Source organism: Hemitrygon akajei, chromosome 4 (assembly GCF_048418815.1).
Source record: "Hemitrygon akajei chromosome 4, sHemAka1.3, whole genome shotgun sequence".
NCBI classification, from domain to species: Eukaryota; Metazoa; Chordata; class Chondrichthyes; order Myliobatiformes; family Dasyatidae; genus Hemitrygon; species Hemitrygon akajei.
In genome coordinates this window covers 41,461,452-41,484,456 of record NC_133127.1, presented here as the reverse complement: position 1 = coordinate 41,484,456, position 23,005 = coordinate 41,461,452, and the positions used below count along the sequence as shown (strand labels likewise).

At 42.4% G+C, this 23,005-nt stretch overlaps 1 protein-coding gene across 4 annotated transcripts in view; it reads left to right on the top strand.

Annotated features, from left to right (window-relative positions):
• Positions 1 to 6,283: 6,283 nt before the first annotated feature.
• Positions 6,284 to 23,005, top strand: part of bmpr1ba (bone morphogenetic protein receptor, type IBa) — a 544,116-nt gene continuing 527,394 nt past the window's right edge. For 2 of the 4 annotated variants that reach the window (XM_073042441.1, XM_073042436.1), the window contains exon 1: positions 6,284 to 6,425. The gene's annotated coding sequence lies outside the window, so the exon portion shown is untranslated. Of the gene's footprint in view, positions 6,553 to 23,005 lie in introns of all 4 variants that reach the window. The other 2 variants (XM_073042437.1, XM_073042438.1) reach the window with 2 other exon arrangements.

Sequence of the window (23,005 nt, the reverse complement as noted above, 5' to 3'; positions counted from 1 at the left end):
ATCCTACCTCAGCAGGAACACTGGAATCTGGGTTTCCCAGTGTGAATTGTTCACCCATTTGAGCCCTATGCCATTTGTTATAATGGTGCCTACGCTGCAATATTGTAACAGCAATGCTATCTCATAAGCTAGATGTGAGCAAATTTTGCTGCTGCACTCCCAATAGCCTCTGTGCCTAACTGTAATACACACAGGAACAAGATGCAGTCTCCCATTAACTCTTTTAGACCAGAAGATTTACTTTTGAAGTGAGAGCTCATGGCTGTTACTAATGTTTTAGCCCTTCAGGAGGGGAATGAGAGGTGGGGTATGAAGAAAGTGCAAAGATTGGTAAATTAGTTGGAGGCAGGTTCGAATGGATGAATAGTGGAGGTTTTCTTACTGGTTGCATCACAGCCTGGTATGGAGGTTCCAATGTACTGGATCACAACAAGCTCAGGATTGTAGGCTCAGCCAGTTCCATCATGTGCACAACCCTCCCCTCACACCATCAAAAGCAGCATCCACTATTAAGAACCCTCATCATCTGGGATACACCTTCTTCTCATCACTACCATTGGGAGGAGATACAGGAGCCAAAAGACCCCCACTCAATGATTCGGAAAGAGCTTCTTCCCCTCTGCTATCAGATTACTGAAGAGTCGTGATTATCATCATCTTTTGCACAATTTTATAGTGATTCTTATGTCTTTGCAGTGTTCTGCTGCAAGACAATAAATTTCACATCAAATAAATCAGTGGTAGTAAACCTGATTCTGAATCTGGGGTTTAGAATTGCAGAGATGTTCCATACAATAACAATGATTAAAATTATTGATGGGACAATGCCTTTGGGAAATTTCGATGAGATGTGATGCCTTTCAGACCAAACTATTGGCTGGTTCATAAAAGAAACTGCTGAAGGGTCAAGCAACATCTGTGGAGGGAAACATATTGACAATTTGGGTTGAGACCCTTCAATTGGACTCAGCTGGGTCTAGATGAACGGTCTCAACCAGAAACATGAACTGCTCTTACCCTCCACAGATGTTGCCTGAGTCCTTCAAGCAGCTTCATTTTTGCTGCAGATTCCAGTCCCTTGTGTCTCTTGCTTCAGAATGATCTCATTGCAATTATAGTGTTCGGTAAATGAAACTGATTTATAAGCTCTGCAGTGCCAACAATGAAAGCAACTGGTACATCACTTAAGATGTGATCAATAATCTATTCAATGCGGCAGCTAAATATCCTTGATCAATCTCACTAGCTCTCTCCATCTTCTCAGATGAGGAGAAAGATCGAGGATCATCTGTTTCTGTCCCAGTTCTGTGGGTCCTGAAGCGACTGCTGTGGGACCCGTTGTAGGTGTCCAGCAGGATGGGCATGGCTAGTTTGGGAAGCAGTGAACTCCTACTGCCATTTTTACAGTCATAAAGCCCGACAACATAGAAACAGACCCTTAGGACTATTGGGTCTGCAATTTGACACCATTGACATTCATTCCCATTTGTTTATTCTTCCTGCAATTCATTTGACTCCCTAAAATTCCACCACTCACCGATACACTTAGGGCATTTGACAGTGTTAAAGAGTCTGAATTTTCCAAATGTAGCCTCACCAATGTCTTGTACGGTGTCCAGTTAACCTACCAACCAGCCTACCTTGCAATATGGATGGAAACAGGGATAGTGAGAGGAAACTCATGAGGTCACAGAGAACCAGCACACGGACAGGACCAGTTGTCATGATTGAGCACTGGTCACTGGAGCTGAGAGACAGCAGCTCTGCAAGCTGCACCACTCTGCTGCTCCATCTGCGTCACTGTACTCAGCTTTTCTGTCAACAGACTCCATGTTCCTATAGTAACACACACAAACTGCTGGAGGAACCCAGTAGGTCAGGCAGCATCAATGGAGAGGAATAAAGAATTGATGTTTCGGGCCAAGACCCTTCACCAGGGCACTGCCATCAAGTTGTTAAAAAAAACCCTAATTCTACCCCAGACTATAGTTCTTCTCCTAATGTTATTATGTTGATGAGGAGGTTACACTTTTTTTCCAAGGAGTTTTTTTGAGAACGCCCTTCAGCTATTTATCTTGTGCTCCTGTGAACCATCTTACAGTGAAGCTTAGAATAGAGTGGTTATCTGGTGAATCTGCTGCTGAGCATATAAACAATATGACTACACATTGAAGGTGGCTGATCATTGGAGTCTTAGTGCCAAGGTTTGGAGGCATGGGAGAGAATGTGATGTGGGTTGCCTTGGTGGATCTGAGGGATTTCAAGAGACAGCGATCAACCAGTGTGAAAAATATAAGCAATATGCTCACAGCTTTAAGGAATAGAGCTGCAAAACAAGGGGTTGGGTGTTCTTAACCGAAGATGGTAGAAATGTGCCCTTTGTGAGGTTAGTTCTGGAGTTCAAGTTATCAAGTTCAAGTTTATTGTCATGGATATACATACACAGGGTATAAATGCCATGAAAATTTGATTTATGCAGCAGCATAGTACATGACAAACAAATTATACAGGTTCGACAGCATCTATGGAGGGAAATAAACAGTCAATGTTTTGGGGCAAGATCCTTCATCTGCACCGATGGGCAAATGGGATGAGCTTGGTGGGCAACATGAACAAGATGCACTGAAGTGCCTGTTTCTGTGCTGTGTTACTCTATATCTTCCTGATTATGGATCTTTTTGTCAGAATAGAATCATAGAACATTACAGCACAGAACAGGACATTCGGCCCTTCTTGGCTGTGCTGAACCATTTTTAGGCCTAGTCCCACTGGCCTCCATCTGGACCATATCCCTCCATACCCCTCTCATCCATGTACCTGTCCCAAGATTTTCTTAAATGTTAAAAGTGAGCCTGCATTTACCACTTCATCTGGCAGCTCATTCCACAATCCCACCACTCTCTGTGTGAAGAAACCCCCCACCCAATGTTCCCTTTAAACATTTCCCCCTTCACCCTTAACCCATGTCCTCTGGGTTTTTTTCTCCCCTAGCCTTAGTGTAAAAAGCCTGCTTGCATTCACTCTATCTATACCCATCATAATTTTATATACCTCTATCAAATCTCCCCTCATTCTTCTACGCTCCAGGGAATAAAGTCCTAACCTATTCAACCTTCCTCTGTAACTCAGTTTCTTAAGTCCCGGCAACATCCTTGTAAACCTTCTCTGCAATCTTTCAACTTTATTAATATCCTTCCTGTAATTAGGTGACCAAAACTGCACACAATACTCCAAATTCGGCCTCACCAATGTCTTATACAACCTCACCATAGCATTCCAACTCTTATACTCAGTACTTTGATTTATAAAGGCCAATGTACCAAAAGCTTGCTTTATGTCCCTATCTACCTGTGACGCCACTTTCAGGGAATTATGTATCTGTATTCCCAGATCCCTCTGTTCTACTGCACTCCGTAGTGTCCTACTATTTACCTTGTATGTTCTACCTTGGTTTGTCCCTCCAAAGTCGCTTGTCTGTATTAAACTCCATTTGCCATTTTTCAGCCTATTTTTCCAGCTGGTCCAAATCCCTCTGCAAGCTTTGAAAACCTTCCTCACTGTCCATTACACCTCCAATCTTTGTATCATCAGCAAATCTGCTGATCCAATTTACCACATTATCATCCAGATCATTGATATAGATGACAAATAATAATGGACCCAGCACTGATCCCTGTGGCACACCACTAGTCACAGGCCTCCACTCAGAGTAGCAATCCTCTACGACCATTCTCTGGCTTCTCCCATTGAGCCAATGTCTAATCCAATTTACTACCTCACCATGTATACCTAGCGACTGAATCTTCCTAACTAACCTCCCATGCGGGACCTTGTCAAAGGCCTTACTGAAGTCCATGTAGTCAACATCCACTGCCTTCCCTTCATCCACTTTCCTTGTAACTTCCTCGAAAAACTCTAATAGATTTTTTAAACATGACCTACCACGCACAAAGCCATGTTGACTCTCCCTAATAAGTCCCCGTCTATCCAAATACTTGGAGATCCTATCTCTTAGTACTCCTTCCAATAATTTACCTACTACTGATGTCAAACTTACCGGCCTATAATTTCCCGGGTTACTTTTAGATTTTTTTTTAAACAACGGAGCAACATGAGCTATCCTCCAATCCTCCGGCACCTCACCTGTAGTTACCGACATTTTAAATATATCTGCCAGGGCCCGTGCAACTTCAACACTAGTCTCCTTCAATATCTGAGGGAATACCCTGTCAGGTCCTGGGGATTTATCTATTGTAATTTACCTCAAGACAGCAAGCACCTCCTCTTCAATCTGTATAGGTTCCATGAGCTAACTACCTGTTTGCCTTATTTCCATAGACTCCATGCCAGTTTCCTTAGTAAATATAGATGCAAAAAACCCATTTAAGATCTCCCCCATTTCTTTTGGTTCCATACATAGCCGACCACTCTGATCTTCAAAAGGACCAATTTTATTCCTTACTATCTTTTTGCTCTTAATATACCTGTAGAAGCTCTTAGGATTATCCTTCACCCTGACTGTAAAAGCAACCTCATGTCTTCTTTTAACCCTCCTGATTTCTTTCTTAAGTATGTTTTTGCACTTTTTATACTCCTGAAGCACCTTATTTGCTCCCTGTTGTCTATACATGTTATACATCTCTCTCACACAGAGTCGACTGTACTTCCTAAGAAGGTTGGCGTCATTCAATGTCTGTAGTGAGATGCTGAAGATGTTCTATAGGTCAGTTGTGGAGAGCGCCCTCTTCTTTGTGGTGGCGTGTTGGGGAGGAAGTATTAAGAAGAGGGACGCCTCACGTCTTAATAAGCTGGTAAGGAAGGCGGGCTCTGTCGTGGGCAAAGTACTGGAGGGTTTAACATCGGTAGCTGAGCGAAGGGCGCTGAGTAGGCTACGGTCAATTATGGATAACTCTGAACATCCTCTACATAGCACCATCCAGAGACAGAGAAGCAGTTTCAGCGACAGGTTACTATCGATGCAATGCTCCTCAGACAGGATGAAGAGGTCAATACTCCCCAATGCCATTAGGCTTTACAATTCTACCGCCAGGACTTAAGAACTTTTTAAAAGCTATTATTAATGCTTTTTGAGATAGTGATTTAGATGCATATCATATTTTTTACTGAGTTAAGTATTGTATGTAATTAGTTTTGCTACAACAAGTGTATGGGACATTGGAAAAAAGTTGAATTTCCCCATGGGGATGAATAAAGTATCTATCTATCTATCTCTATCTATCTATCTTCTTCTTTATCAGAGTTCCAATATCCCTCGAGAACCAAGGTTCCTTATTCTTATTCACTTTGTCTTTAATCCTGACAGGAGCATTCAGGAGCATCCTGAACTCTCAAAAATTCTCCTTTGAAGGCCTCCCGCTTACCAATCACATCCTTGCCAGAGAACAACCTGTCCCAATCCACGCTTTTTAGGTCTTTTCTCATTTCTTCAAATTTGGCCTTTTTCCAGTTTAGAACCTCAACCCGAGGACCAAATCTATCTTTATCTTTATCCATGATCAAGTTGAAACTAACATCAGTGCAAAAACTGTGTAGAGTTTTTGATTTGCATAGTGTTTCCAGGAATGTCTCCAATTGAACTCCAGTTTGCATGAGTTTTAGTTTGCATGTGCATTTGTGTTTAACTTGTTTTCTTGCCACTATCACACCCCCCCCCCCCAGTCCAGAGAACATACTATCCCCGCTCCTATAACTTCAAAAGCCCCACCTGCAACCAACGCAAGACTGCTCAGCCTTTCAGTGCTATACATTCCTTTGAGTGTCGACTGTTCCTTTGCCTCTGCGTAGTTATCCCTCAGCCTCTTCCTCCATCTCGGGCATCCACTGTCCAACCCCCCCCCCCCCCCCCAGCTCCAGATTATTTTTAAATAACTAGTTGTAAGTTCCCCGTAATTTAAAAAAAACAGGAATTGTTGGGAACCACGCCACAGGTTAGGTGGCATTTATGAAAACAGAAACAGTTAATGCGGGTCTGGGACCCTTTATCAGAATAACCATCATGCTATTGCCGCCTAATATCATTTTGATTGCAGATTGCAGAGATGAATTGGTAAAGAGGGCTTGAGTTGACTTGGGCAGTGTTGCACTGTTGCCGGAGATTGCCGAGGTGATAAGATTCGAGAGAGGTGTTGCCTTGGTGTGCCCGGTGATTGCCGAAGTGTTTCGGCGCCTCCCGGTGCCGGAGATTGCCGAAGTTGCGCCTGCCGCTCAGCGCCCGAAGCCTGGAGCACGGAGCCGAGTCTCGTCTGTCAGTCACAGGAGAAAGCTCAGAAGGAGCAACGGGGGGGGGGGGAGCCTTTAACTCATCAGTGCAACAAGCCTCCCGCGATCCAGACGAAGCGGAGCAAAAACGTTGTGTCTTCACTACCGTCAGAAAATAATTTCAAAGTGTAAAAGACTGGCTTGCGGTGAGTGCAAAATACGGGGAGCAGTGTGGAGTTTGCAACGTGAAAGTACCTGAAACATGTCAAAAAGTAAAACGAAGCGCTGACATTCTGCGGTCCTGCCAAATAGCATTAATTAATAATTGCAAAGGTACCATTTTAATTTTTAAAGCACTACTATAAAATTAACAGCAGTGAGATTGCTGTGATTATTATTTTGCATTCAGAATCTGTAGTAAATAACACATGATTATAGACGCTGGTTTTAGTTCTGTTGAATTAAAGTTTGATTATTTGAAACATTTGCAACCTGAGGAGATAAAAGAAATGTTTTAAGGAAATTTTTCAGCTAAAGCTACTGTGCGTATACAAAATGTGAAGCCAGTCTTTTTTGCTGAAATCGCTAATAGGAAGTGTTTTAAGTTCCATGGAAAACATAAGGTAAAGAGCATGCACGGTATAACTCCATTCACTCACGAGGGCGATATTCAGCTCTTGTTGCTTGAATTGTTGGTGGTTTTCTTATGAGAATCTGACTTTCAGCGCTTTTGGTGGAACATTGGAGAGACTACAATCGATATCAACTACAATCTTTTTTTAATGAATTAAAATGTTGTGCAAGTTAAGACTACACAGTAATGCACGGTTTGATTCATTTGGAAAGTTGTCCCAGATATTTATTTTATCCCCTGGAATGTGTTCTTTCGTCAATTTATCAGTAGGTTAATCATGCAAAGTGGTTTACAAGTACAGAAAGTATAAAATGTTTTATTCCCATGAAGGAATGAGATGGACAGATACTGACCATCAGTTCCTCTATGTGAGTAGATCTGTGACCTGAGCTAATGGAGTGAATGATAATCTGCATTTTAATTTAAATAGTTTGTACGTGTCGACCCGGACTGAACTTTTCTCAGGGTGGAAAAGTCAAAAACTAAAAGACATGCATTTAAAGTAAGAGTGAAAAAGTTTAAAGGGGGTGGGGGAGCAAAGTTATTTTATACAGAGAATAAATAGTAAGTGCTGGTAATGGTAGGAGCATATACATATAATAGTATTTAAGAGGCTTTTGGATACAATAGTATGCATGGAATGTAGGGATATAAAACATATACAAGCAGAAGAGATTTAGATTAATTTAGTTTTTGATTTAATATATATTACTTGTTTTGTACTTTTCATCTATTTAATATATATATATCTAGTGTAATTGATACACTTTTTTTCTCTTTCTATATTATTATGTATTGCATTGTGCTGTTGCTGCTAAGTGAACAAATTTCACAACACATGCTGGTGATAATAAACCGGATTCTGATTCATCTTGCTTGGCACATATATTGTGGGCCGAGTGGCCTTTTCCTATGTTTTATTTTCTTTAACAGCCAGATTTTAATAATTCCTCGCTGAATCCTAACTCTGTCTGCCAGTTCACGATATCAACCATGATCTGGCTGCTTTAATGCAACCAATAATAGCTTGTGTGTTGAAGTTGGTCTGTGAAAAATATGGAAAGGCTAAAGCACTGTTAGGAAAACAGCTGCTGTTAAGTTTGCACATTCATATTACTATGTAAAATGTTCCAAAAAGGTTGCAATTCCTTATATTGCATCCTTTAAAAACACAGCATTTTGGGAGTGGTTAAAGAAATAAGAGCTGTGAATGACCCATTGTTCAGCCTCTGGATAACTAGCATTTCAGGAATAATTTATTACTGCAGTTCATTTTGAATGTGCTAATTTTAAAAAAACACAAAGACATAATATATGGCCTGGTCAATTCCTTAGTACATCCAGGTTGAACATTTGTTAATTATTTAAAAAGTAACTTTGTGCAGAGTTCCCGAGGACTGTTATTAAACCGGATTCATTTTGCATATTCATTGAGGTCTATTGTGTCTTTTAATCTCAATCAATTTGGCCGTACGGATGGTGAGACTCAAGGGATTGAAGATTCTGGAAGTCTGGAGTAATGGACAAAAGCTGGAGGAACTCAGCAGATCAGGCAGCATCTGTGGAGAGCAGTGGATGGTTGATGCTTCAAGTTGAGGACCATCATCATACCCTTCACTGGGTACTGATGAAAGGCCCATTTCCCTACATACATGCTGCCAAATGTGCTGAGTTCCTCCAGCTTTGTGTGCGTTATATAGATAGAGATAGATAGAGATAGAGATACTTGACTTCCTGTTATATAGATAGAGATACTTGACTTCCTGTTTTAAGTCCACAGTCAATCCTTTCTGTCCTCTTAGATTGATGTAGAAGGTCCTAGTGCACTATTTCAAAGGAAATGAGATGATCTCTCCATGTGCAGTCTCATAGGTTAACATAAGCTGCAATAGGACTTTGACCGGATATGAAGCTGAGCTTGAGAAGTGGTAGATGGAGTTCAGTCTGGGAAAATGTGGAATGATACACTTTGGAAGGTTGAACTTGAAGACAAAGAACAAGGTTAATGGCAGGATTCTGAGCAGTGTGGGGGAACGGGGATTTATGGGTCCAAGTACATAGATACCTCAAAATTGCTGTACCAGCTGATAAGGAGGTTAAGGAGGTCTTCATTAGTCAGGGGATTGAGCTGAAGAGCCATGAGAAATCTAGCAGTTCTATAGAACTCTGGCTTGACCATATTGGAATATTGTGCTCAGTTCTAGTCGCTTTATAATAGGGAGAATGTGGAGTTATCAGAGAGGTGAAGGGGAGACTTACTGCCTGGGTTAGAAAGTGTATTTTATAATGAAAGATTGAGCAGGCTAGGACTTTTCTCTTTTGCAGCAAAGGAAGATGAGAGGTGATTTAATAGGGCTGGGTAAGATGATAAGAGGTATCGATACAGTGGACAACCAGCATCTTTATCCCAAGATGGCAATGGCTAATATGAGAAAACATACTTTTAAGGTGACTGGAGGAAAGTATAGGGGGATGTTAGAGCTGGTTTTTTTTTTACACAAAAGTGCTTTGAGTGCACTTCTATGGTTGGTAGTCGAGGCCAACACATTAGGGACATTTAATAGATTCTTAAAAAGGCACATGGATGAATAAAAATTGAAGGCTATGTGGACTAGATTGTTCTTTGAGTATGCTAAAATGTCAGCACAGTATAGTGGGCTGAATGGCTTGTACTGTGCTGTACTATTCTATATTCGTTTGCAGTGAGATCGTTTATTGTGCCTTAGTATCTTGTCTCAACATGCTGCACTCCTGTGCACGGCACTGACATAGTGATATATATGTAATAAATTTGTGTGAACATGGTAATGAACATATTATTTCCACATATATAATCCTCAGAGAGATTATAAATTGCCAGTGAATAATATCTTGGAAAGGATTTGTCTTTACATAATGAAATGCTTTTGAATGCACTGGCATTCTGTTAGTCTGCATACTCTATGATTTCCTTGTGCAATTCAATTAGTCAACATTGACTTATCCCTTGCAATCTGTGTTGACTGCCCTATTAGTCACATCTTTCATACTTTGACTAATCACATTCCAGATTGCGGTCTCCAGTACTTTACTTACACCGATGTAGGTCTAACCAGTCTGTAATTGATTTTTTCTTCATTTTCAAATGCACTGTAGTGTAGCTTGAGGTGTTCCCAATAAATCCTGCATATGAAATCAGCAATAAAAGCTGAGCCATTTTCAATGTGAGGGAACTTAACATTGACTAAATGTCTGAAGCAAACAAATAAGCTCTAAAGTGTGTCCAGGAAGGTAATTCAAGGGAGACAAATCTTAAACATTTAAGTTACTTTAAAAATGTGTTAAACATTTGTAGATTACTTAAGTATTCTGGGAAAAATATTTGTAAACATATTCACTCTGGGAAATAGCATTTCTATTGAATGGATTTTATTTTTTCATTTACACCAGCTGTTTTTATGTGCACTTAATGCTGATTTATTTAACATTACACAGGTTTCCTTACTTTGTGTCAGATTTGTTAGTTGACTTTTGCTGTGAGTTGTGTGGTTCAGTGTAAGATCCACTGTCACCTTTGCTCAAGATCCCTGATCTGTGTATGTCCTGTGTGCTAGCAATTTGTCTTCCTGCACACATTACTTGGTGCATAATCTCAAGGTTTCCCTCTGTTCCTTTAATGTGACCGAGTTGTTATTTTGTAGCCACATTGTAGCTCCTAACTATCTTCTGTCAGTAGTTTTAAATACTCCTCCTATAGTATGTTTTGTAATATAACATGTATTTAATCAATGGTTATTAGGTTTCCCTGAGACTATTGATGAAGGAATACTGTCAGTTACTTGGAGGGAGGTGAATAAACTATGATAAATGGTTCATACTTGGAGTTAACAGCTATTAAGCGGTCAACAAATTGAATGATGACTGATCATTGACAAATTGCAAATCTGAATACAGCTGTTCAAATTTGAAACTATTTCTTGTCATTATTTTTAAAACAAGAAATATGATTTATAATCTGGGGATGCGGGGTTGGTGGGGGGTGGTGTTTAGGAAATTAAGCCATGCTTGCTCAAGGTATTGGAATCTATAAATGTTCAATCTTTTTACAGTGAGCTTTGTAGTGTAAAAGTTAGGTGGACAAGAACCCTGACTAAGAAACACACACACAATGCTGGAGGAGCTCAGGTAGCTTTTATGGACAGGAAGGAAGAGTCAGTGTGTTGGGCTGCGGCTGTTCATGAGGAATGGAAAGGGTGGAGGAAGAAACCAGATTAAGTACATGGGGGGAGGGAAGGGGTACAAGCCAGGAGGTGATAGGGGTAGCTAGGTGGGGGGGGTGGAGTTTAATGAGAGAATCTGAGAAATGATAGGAGGAAAGATAGATAGGAGGAAAGTGCTGAGTAGTGTATTTTATTACAAGTAATTTCATTCTGAATCCTGCTTCCAGTGTGGTGTGGGAATTCTTGATGGGTATGTCAGAGCAAGCAGTGACATCATCAGAGTAGACTTAGTTGATTGCCATGTGTTTTTTATATAGGTACTAAATTATTGCTCGAGCATCAAACAGTACAGTATAGGAACAGGCCCCATAGGTCCAACACTAACCCATCCTTCCACACCCCAACCACCACTACTTTATTGTTTTAGAAACATAGAAAACCTCCAGCACAATACAGGCCCTTTGGCCCACAATGCCGTGCTGAAAATGTACTTATATTAGAAAGTACCTGGAGTTACCCATAGCCCTCTATTTTTCTAAGCTCCACGTACCTATCTCTTAACGGACCCTATCGTATCTGCCTCCACCACCATTGCCCACAGCCCATTCCACGCACTCACCACTCTCTGCATAAAACCTTACCCCGGACATCTCCTCTGCACCTACTTCCAAGCACCTTAAAACTATGCCCTCTCATGTTAGCCATTTCAACCCTGAGGAAAAGCCTCTGACTATCCACATGATCAATGCCTCTCATCATCTTATACACCTCTATCAGGTCACCTCTCATCCTCCATCACTCCTAGGAGAAAAGGACAAGTTCACTCAACTTATTCCCGTAAGGTATGCTCCCCAATCCAGGCAACATCCTTGTAAATCTCCTCTGCACCCTTTCTATGGCTTCCACATCATGGTGAGGAGACCAGAATAGAGCACGGTACTCCAAGTGGAGTCTGACCAAGATCCTGTATAGCTGCAACATTACCTCTCGGCTCCTAAATTCAATTCCACAATTGAAGGTCATTACACTGTACGCCTTCTCAACCACAGAGTCAACCTGCGCAGCTGCTTTGAGCGTCCTATGGACTCGGACCCCAAGATCCCGCTGATCCTCCCCACTGCCAAGAGTCTTACAATTAATACTATATTCTGCCATCATATTTGACCTACCAAAATGAACCACCTCACACTTATCTGGGTTGAACTCCATCTCCAACTTTTCAGCCCAGTTTTGCATCCTATCGATGTCCCACTGTAAGCTCTGACAGCCCACCACACTATCTACAACACCCTGAAGCTTTGTGTCATCAGCAGATTTGCTAACCCATCCCTCCACTTTCTCATCCAGGTCATTTATAAAAATCACAAAGTGTAGGGGTCCCAGAACAGATCCCTGAAGCACACCACTGGTCACCGACCTCCATGCAGAATATGACCCATCTACAACCACTCTTTGCCTTCTGTGGGGAAGCCAATTCTGGATCCACAAAGCAAGATGCCCTTGGATCCCATGCCTCCTTACTTTCTCAATAAGCCTTGCATGGAGTACCTTATCAAACACCTTGCTGCAATCCATATACACTACATCTACTGCTCTTCCTTCATCAATGTGTTTAGTCACATCCTCAAAAAATTCAATCAAGCTCGTAAGGCACAACCTGCCCTTGACAAAACCATGCTGACTATTCCTAATCATATTATGCCTCTCCAAATCCTGCCTCTCAGGATCTTCTCCATCAACTAACCAAGCATTGAAGTAAGACTCACTGGTCTATAATTTCCTGGGCCATCTCTACTCCCTTTCTTAAATAGGGGAACAACATCTGCAACCCTCCAACCCTTTGGAACCTCTCCCATCCCATTGATGATGCAAAGATCATTGCCAGAGGTTCAGCAATCTCCTCCCTTGCCTCCCACAGTAGCCTGGGGTATATCTTGTCCGGTCCGATGACTTATCCAAATTGATGCTATCCAAAAGCTCCAGGACACCCTTTTTCTTAACATCTACATGCTCAAGATTCTCAGTCCACTGTAAGTCATCCCTGCAATTGCCAAAGTCCTTTTCTGTAGTGAATACTGAAGCAAAGGATTCATGAATTACCTCTGCTATCTCCTGCAGTTCCATACACACTTTTCCACTGTCACACTTGATTGGCCCTATTCTCTCTCATTTTATTCCCTTGCTCTTCACATACTTGTAGAATGCCTTGGGGTTTTCCTTAATCCTGCTCACCAAGGCCTTCTCATGGCCCCTTCTGGCTCTCCTAATTTCATTCTTAAACTCCTTCCTGCTAGCCTTATAATTTTCCAGGTCTTTATCATTACCTAGTTTTTTGAACCTGAACACACCTAACAAACTCCACCCCATCTAAACCCCTTGCTCTAGGAAGATGGCAATCAATATTTGGGAAATTAAGATCTCTCACCATGATGAGCCTGTTATTATTACACCTTTCCAGAATCTGTCTCCCTATCTGCTTCTCAATGTCCCTGTTACTATTGAGCCATCCAAGTCTCTGTAATGGCCACGACATCATAGCTCCAAGTACTGATCTAGGTTATAAGCTCATCCTCTTTGTTCATGATGATGCTTGCATTAAAATAGATACATCTCAAACCATCAGTCTGAGCACATCCCTTCTCTATCACCTACCTATTCTCCCCCTCACATTGCCTACAAGTTTCCTCTAATTGTGAGCCAACTGCCTCTTCCTCCTTCTCTTCAGTTCAGTTCCCACCCCCCAGCAATTCTAATTTAAATTCTCCCCAATGGCCTTAGCAAACCTCCCTGCCAAGATATTGGTCCCCCTGGGATTCAAGTGCAACCCATCCCTTTTGTACATGTCACGCCCACCCCAAAAGAGGTCCAAATGATCCAGAGATCTGAATCACTGCCTTCTGCTCCAATCCCTGTCAGAGACACTTTATGGACAGACACTCCTGTGCCTAGAGTCACTTTATGGAGATAAAATCAATCTATATATATATAAGTTATCTTGTGTTTATTGTATTTTTGTTATTGTGTTCATTATATTGTGTTTTCTTGTGCTGCATCAGATCAGGAGTAGTAATTATTTTGTTCTCCTTTTCATTTCTGTACTAGAAATGTTATTAAACAACCTTGAAACTTCTGCCAAACCAATTAAACAAGTTATTAATTGCCCGACTGAAGTAAACCTTCTCCCTAAACGTGGTCCATGGCCATCCATTTTATGCAACCAACACAAATTGTCAGCAAGTCAGGCAGCATCTACGGAGGGAAGTAAATAGTTGATGTTTTGGACTGAAACCCTTCAACTAGTCTTGATGAAGTGAAAAGCTTTGTTTCAGAAGCCGTCAATGCAGATTAGTTCATTACATCATTATATTGGGGTAGAATGTGGAAAAGCAGTAACAGAATGCAGTATAGATGCCCACGTTTGCAGAGAAAGCGGGCAGTGAAGTGTAAGGCCATGATAAGGTAGATTGTGAGATCAAGAATCCACCTTTTCTACAAGGGGACCATCTTGTAACTGTATAGTAGTGGGGGTGGAAGCTGTCCTTGAGCACGATGGTATGTGCTTTCAGGCTTTTTTATCTTCTGCTTGATGGAGAGGGCAAAAGCGAGAATGTTGCGATGAGTGAGATCTTTGATTCAGCTGGCTGTTTTACTGAGACGGGGAGGAGGGTAAACAGAGTCATGATATGCTAAGCTGTGTCCACGACTCTCTGCAAGTTCTTGGAGTAGTTGCTTTACCAAAGCAGTTATTATGTTTCTGTGGTAAAGGAATGGCAAAGTGCTAAAGGAGATGAACATTTATTTTACAGTCTGCAAGAATATAGATTGCATTTGATAAAAAGAATAATTTTAATGCAATTATCCAATCATTTTGCAGCAGTATTTCAGAGTAGGCTGAGAGCTAACCCAAGTTTCATGTAATATTGTAACCTCAAATAACTTGGTCACACTCATTGATTCTATATTATATACTGTGTGACAGTTTATGAAAGTATCTGGAATGCATTCAACCCAGAGTCATGCTTCTGATTTAATAAGAAAACATTCAATTTATATTGTTGCATTAAACTATAATTTTTTCAGATCTGATGTCAAGCCAAGGACCCGTCTGCCTCCTGGAGTGGATGTCAAAGAACCCACGGTATAATGTGTGATGTCAGTTGTGGCTCACTTGGTAATAAGTTTGCTTCTGAATTGGAAGGATCTGTGCTCATAACCCAGTCTGTGACTTGAGACTCTAATTGAGGCAGACATCCTCAATGTAATACTGGGGAGTACAGCATTCTTTTTTGGATGAAATGATAGAATGAGGCCCAGATTTGAGAATCTAAAAGACGGAAATTCTTTCAGGTGCCTGGGCTTATATTTATTTAGTGATGCAGCTCATAGCAGTCCCTTCTGGCCCAATGAGCCACCCACACCACCCAGCAACCCACCTACTCAACCCAAGCCTAATCACAGGACAATTTACAATGACCAATTAACCGGTAAGTCTTTGGAATGTGAGAGGAAGCTGGAACACCCAGAGGAAACCCTCAGTCAACATCAGTAACCGATGATGTGTTACTTGTGGGAGCTTGCTGTGTGCAAATTGGCTGCATTACAGCAGTGATTTTTTTTGTTTGATTGGCTGTAAAGTGCTGTAGGATATTATGAAGTTCCTGTATTAAAATTATTTTCGTAATGGAAATGCAAACCCGGTAGATGAAAATAAATTGGTATTTTTTTTTACTCTCACATGTACTGAGGTACAGTGAAACATTTTATTTTGCATGCCATCCATACAGACAATTTCAACATATCAGTACGTTGAGGTTGCAGAAGGGAAAACAGTCACATGATGCAGCCTAAGGTGTTACAGTTGCAGAGAAAGTGCAGGCAGACAATAATGTGCAAGGCCATGATGAGGTATACTTTGAGGTCAGAAGCCATTTTATCATAGTCAGGAACCGGTCAGTAGCCTTGTAACAGCGGGATAAAGCTGTCTTGCGTCTGGTAGTGCAGCTTTCATGGTTTTATATTTTCTGCTCAGTGGCAGAAATAGTGGTGGGCTGTCATTTTATTAATTTAGAAATACAACACAGTAACAGGCCCTTCTGGCCCAACAAGGCTGAGCTACCCAATTACACCATTGTGACCAGTTAACCTACTGACCCGTATGTCGTTGGAATGTGGGAGGAAACCAGAGCACCCAGAGGAAACCCACGTGGTCATCGGAAGAACATACAAATTCCTTACAGACAATGTAAGGAACCTGGATCATTGGTACTGTAATAGTGTCACGCTAGCCACTGCGTTACTGTGAGTTAGCATGCTCAGATTTATGCAGATTAGGTATGGGCAGAAATTGGCTTGGACATCGAAGAAGAATAGGATAGCACAGCGATCGACTTACTACCTCACCGCTCCTGAGACCGGGTTCAGTTCTGACCTCAGATGCTGTCTATGTGGAGTTTGCACAGTTTCCCTGTAACCAGGTTTCCTCTGGGTGCTCCAGTTTTCTTCCACATCTCAAAGTCATGTGGGTTGATAGGTTAATTTGTCTGCTTCTTGGGGCCCTTGGCTCCCAGTGGAGCATAGGCGATTGATGACCTCCCATCTCCATCATCCAAAGTCAGTGGTATGGTTGGAATTCATCAAAGCTTCTGTAATCTCTTGTATCCACTGTACAGGGGATTGGCCTATACAGCTTCCTCCTGTTGGCTTGTTTCCACCTCTCATGATGGGGATGTAGGGTTGGACCGAGAGGCAGTAGGTTAGTTGACTGCAGAAAATTATCCCTCAGGCCCACAGTAGGGGCAGAGTTTTGAAAGAGGAGTTTGAAATGTGGGAAGAATAAATGGAATGAAACTTGAGGGATGGTAGGTGGCTAATGGTTGCACGGGCTTGGCCTATTTCCAGAAATGGACACGTTAGCAATGTTCCCTGTAATTTTCAGTAGTCAGTGTGCGCAAAAATCTTACGTTGTGCAATTTTTTTCCTGTGACAAAAGTATGTGCGCACTGAATGCACACATGGCACAGTTTATGTAGGTTTACAAAATATTTGACATAAAACTGCACAGAATAACAACAAAATAACCTACATATTTAAGTCACTCAGTTATTTTAACATTTAGCTAAAAGATTATTTTCAATAAGTATAATTATCAATTACTACATTATATTAGGTAACTAAACTTTCATGCACACATTAATTTCCTTTGTGCGCTGGTTGAAAAACACGTGTGTGTGCACACACCCACACAGCTTAGAGGGAACATAGCACTTTAGTCCACCATATCAATAGACAATAGACAGTAGGTGTAGGAGTAGGCCATTTGGCCCTTCTAGCCAGCACTGCCATTCACTTTGATCATGGCTGATCATACACAATCAGTACCCCGTTCCTGCCCTCTCCCCATATCCCTTGACCCCGCTATCTATAAGAGCTCTATTTAACTATCTTTTTTTTTTACTCCCACCCCAACCCCTCTATTTAACTATCTCTTGAATGCATCCAGAGACTTGGCCTCCACTGCCTTCTGGGGCAGAGCATTCCACATATCCACCACTCTCTGGGTGAAAAAGTTTTTCTGCATCTCTGTTCTAAATGGCCTACCCCTTATTCTTAAACTGTGGCCTCTAGTTCTGGACTCACCCATCAGCGGGAACATGCTTCCTGCCTCCAGTGTGTCCAATCCCTTAATAATCTTATATGTTTCAATCAGATCCCCTCTCATCCTTCTAAATTCCAGTGTATACAAGCCCAGTCGCTCCAATCTTTCAACATATGACAATCCCGCCATTCCGGGAATTAACCTTGTGAACCTACGCTGCACTCCCTCAATAGCAAGAATGTCCTTACTCAAATTTGGAGACCAAAACTGCACACAATACTCCAGGTGGGGTCTCACCAGGGCCCTGTACAGCTGCAGAAGGACCTCTTTACTCCTATACTCAATTCCTCTTGTTATAAAGGCCAGCATGCCATTAGCTTTCTTCACTGCCTGCTGTACCTGCATGCTTGCTTTCATTGACTGATGTACAAGAACACCTAGATCTCATTGTACTTCCCCTTTTCCTAACTTGACTCCATTTAGATAGTAATCTGCCTTTCTGTTCTTGCCACCAAAGTGGATAACCTCATATTTATCCACATTAAACTGCATCTGCCATACATTTGCCCACTCAACCAACCTGTCCAAGTCACCCTGCATTCTCATAACATCCTCCTGACATTTCACACTGCCACCCAGCTTTGTGTCATCAGCAAATTTGCTAATGTTACTTTAATCCCTTCATCTAAATCATTAATGTATATTGTAAACAGCTGCGGTCCCAGCACCGAACCTTGCGGTACCCCACTGGTCACAGCCTGCGATTCCGAAAGGGACCCGTTAATCACTACTCTTTGTTTCCTGTCAGCCAGCCAATTTTCAATCCATGTCAGTACTCTGCCCCCAATACCATGTGCCCTAATTTTGCCCACTAATCTCCTATGTGGGACTTTATCAAAAGCTTTCTGGAAGTCCAGGTACACTACATCCACTGGCTCTCCTTTGTCCATTTTCATATCCATGCTAACCTTTAGTCCCATCTACACAAATCCCAGTTGCCAGCGTTAGGTCCATATCCTTCTATCCTTTGCCTGTCTAACTGCCTCCTCAACATAGAAAATGTACCTAATTTGTTACAATGCATTCCAGATATCAACCACTGCCAGTGTAGAGCAAAACATACCCAGACACCCCCCCCACCCCCAGTTAAAACTCCTACCTGTTGGTACTAGTATTGGTTTATTGTCACATGTAACAAAATGAAGTGGAAGGGCTGTGTGTCGTCCAGGCAGATCATGTCACGTAGAAGTACAAACTGAATGCAGAATATATTGTTGCAGCTGCAGATGTGGTGCAATGCAGACAGACAGACAGACAGACAGAATACTTTATTGATCCCAAGGAAAATGCAGGTACACAAATAAACTTCAAGGTAGATCGGGGATCAAGAATTTATAGAAACATAGAAAACCTATGTTTAAAATATGGGGTCAGTTCAAAAGCTGTCACACAAAAGACCGCAGAAGCTGGAAATTTGGAGCAGCACGCAAAGGTGCTGGAAGATCTCAATGGACCAGGCAGCATTTATGGAGGGATCAACACGTACAAACAAGCTGGATGAACTCAGCAGGTCGGGCAGCATCCGTTGAAATGAACAGTCTGGAAACATTGACCGTTCGTTTCAACGGATGCTGCCCGACCTGCTGAGTTCATCCAGCTTGTTTGTACGTGTTGATTTGACCACAGCATCTGCAGTGTACTTTGTGTTATCTATGGAGGGAAATGGACAGTTGATGTTGCAAGTTGAGACCCTCAGTATTGATGGAAATTCTCCTTGAGCCTGGTAGGATGTGTTCTCAGCTTTTGTATCTTCCTCCTGATGGGAATGGGGGAGAAGAGAGAATGAGTGGCGTGGGAGGTGTCCTCGATTATGTTGGCTACTTTCCTGAGTCAGAGGGAAGTGTAGATGTAGGAGAAGCTGGTATGCATGACAGACTGGGCTGCATTTCCTTAACTAGGGTGTGAGTGACCAGATAGTAAATATACACCGTTACATTGCAGCCTGTTGGCCACTTCGGCTTACTTTAAAAAGCCTTTATTTACTTCAGCACCTTACATCATCTCTAGGTGCACAAAAGGGTTTTATGACCAAAGAAGTACTTGTGAAGTGAGGTCACTCTTGTAGCAAATGTGAAAGCCAACTCAGTAGTGTGAATAGAAACAGATTATGCTGATTGCATGACACCCAGAGTGATTGCCTCAACCATTTGGGAGCAGGCCTCAGAGCTGTGCTGTGAAAGGTGAGAAAGAAATCTGACTGCATTTATGGCCACGGCAACTGTATTTTGAATGCGAATTTTCTAATCACAAGGAAGTCTGCAGATGCTGGAAATCTAAAGCCACACCCCCCCCCCCCCACCCCAAATCTTTGGAAATGAACAAACAGTTGACAATTTGGGCCAAGGCTGTTCTTCAGAATTTTTTTAATCTAGGGCAGCCTTGGAGGCTTAATCATTAGAGGTATTTAAAGACTCATTAACATTTTCTAAAGTTTTGGGACTTGAGGGCTTCTGGGATCTGGCACAGAGGGTAGAGACCTGGTAGATCAGCCATGATCATACTGAATGGTGAATCAGGTTTGGGTGCTGAATGGCCTACTCCTCAAGTCGAATTGTGTTAATTATCAAGTGAAATGAAAAACATCAGACACAGAATTGGCAAGGAAAACATCAAAGAAACATGAATTGTAAACAATTATACAAGAAAGAAGACACGTCTTCTTGTAATCCATGGTAGTGTAAAGTGGTCATAGCGTTGCTGTACTGAGGTAGTAAGTAGGATTGTGCAGGTTGGTTCAGGAAACAAATAACACAGGGAAATAACTGTTCAGAACCTTGAAACGTCAGGCCTCTGTACCACTTGCCTGATGGTAACTGAGATGATGGCATGGCCTGGGTGGTGGGGATATTTGGTGATGGATGCTGCCTTCTTTGGGCGGTGTTTCAAGTAAAAACTGCTGATTTAAAGGGATGTGCCAATGATGTCCAGCACTTATTTTCTTGGAGCTAAGTTACCATTGCATCTGCCCCTCTCATGCAGCCGCTGAATTGCTACACTACTTTTGACACAAACTCAGATCTGCTGTCGGAGTAATCGCTCATAAGCAGAAGCTGCAGCATTTTATTGATTAACAGTCCCGTAAGAATTCTCTGACAGACAATCCGGCAGTTTTGTGATGGTGTGACTAATTGAATGTGCCATTCTGGCTAATATACTTCATCAGTCAGATGCTGATGCAACGAAGGTTCCTTGAAGTGAGTGTGATTCATTAATAATCCATCACGTTCTAGTCAAACCATTTACTTTGGTGGGAAAATGGAATTTGTGCAGAGTCATTGCTGAACCATTGAGCTCACTTAAAATTTTAGAGCATTTGTGGTTCACTCAATAACAAGATTTAGGAATGTAGAAGACCCCATTTGTGCACAGCAGGCCCCACAAACAGCTGTGTGAAAATGATCAGATGATTGGTTTCAGGTATATTGATTGAAAGATAAAAGTTGTCAGGACAATTGAGATAATTCCTCTATTTTGTACTCACAAGTTCCTGGTTTGATACATTGTCTGGAAGTTGGGAAGGGATTGGGTTTTGGCTCATGTAATATCACTGTGCTGTTAAATCCTTCACAATATGTGTATGTCCTCTTATGATTGGGAGTAACTGACTCTACTTGTACTCTTGGGTGTTCCTGTTTATACCCATGGAACTGAGAAGAACTAATAAATGCAGACTTAAGATATTGAATCGTTATAGTCATAGTAAACGACCACACATGCCATCGAAACAATGCAGACAATCTGCTGGAATCAGACTTAACGAAGGATGAATGAGTGAATAATATCAGCAGTTCAAAAACGTTGATGAGCCTCGCCCTTGCCTCCCCATCTTGCCCTCTCGCGACCCCTCCATCTCGCCCTCTCTTGACCCCCATCTCGCCCTCTCTTGACCCCATCTCGCCCTCTCTTGACCCCCATGTCGCCCTCTCGTGCCCCCCATCTCGCCCTCTCTCGTGCCCCCATCTCGCCCTCTCTCGTGCCCCCATCTCGCCCTCTCTCGTGCCCCCCATCTCGCCCTCTCTCGTGCCCCCCATCTCGCCCTCTCGCGACCCCCCCCATCTCTCCCTCTCGCGACCCCCCCATCTCTCCCTCTCGCGACCCCCCCCATCTCTCCGTCTCGCAACCCCCCCAATCTCACCCTCGCCCCTCCATCTTACTCTTGCCCCCCCAATCTTGGTCACCCTCACCACTCCATCTCACTCTTGCCCCTCCGTCTCAGTTGCCCTCACCTCCTCCCCCCCCCCACCGTCTCAGTCGCTCTCACCCCACCATTTTGGTCACTCTCAGCCTCAGACCCTCCGTCTCGGTGACTCTCTGCCTCGGACCGTCCGTCTCAGTGACTCTCTGCCTCGGACCCTCTGGCTCGGTGACTCTCAGCCTCGGACCCTCTGGCTCGGTGACTCTCAGCCTCGGACCCTCCGTCTCGGTGACTCTCTGCCTCGGACCCTCCATCTCGGTCCCTCACTTTCTCACTCACTTTCCTCTTTTAAGCTGTTCCTCCTTTGTTTTTCTGTCCTGTTATCTCTTATGCAACACAGACAAGTGATAGTTTGATTGTGTTGCTGAGAAGGCTTTATAACTTTAATGAATGTTACTGCATGAATATCCATTGCTCCATAGGAGAAGCAACTCTGTACAGAGTGGCTGAATATTGGGAATGCTGAACTCAGCTTCCCTGCAAAGTGTTCGATGTGGTAAATGGGTTATTTCACAGTACAGCCCGTCTTCATGATCCACTGGTTGATGTTGCAGCTGCATTTGTTGTTTTATTTGTGGGATGTGGACATGACTGGCATTGCCTACATTCATTACACATGCCTCGTTCCCTGTGAACTCCAGAGTTAACCACACTGGTAGGTTGAGAGTCATGTACAGTACAGACCAAACCTGGTATGGAAAACAGCTTTTGTTCCCTGAAGGAGATTAGTAAATTAGATGTTATTTTACAACAATCTAGCAGTTTCATAGTTACCATAAGAAGACAAGCAATTATCTTATTCATTCCAGATATATTTAATTACTTATTTGAATTCACCAGCTGCTCTAGTGGGATTTGAACATTTGATCTGTGGTCCCAAGCTCTGGCTGCTAGTCCAGAAGTTAACCACTCCACTTTCGCATCCTATTCGGTCATGACCTTGTCCAAGGAAGAAGCAATATCCTCCAGAACTAAACTCAATAATGCTCTCTTTTGTTCTGTTGTTTTCCCTTTCCGGTCGTCTGTGTCTCTTTGTTTCTCAGAGGACTGAGAGCATAGAACAGTACAGTCCATTCAGCCCACAATTTTGTGCTGACCTTTGA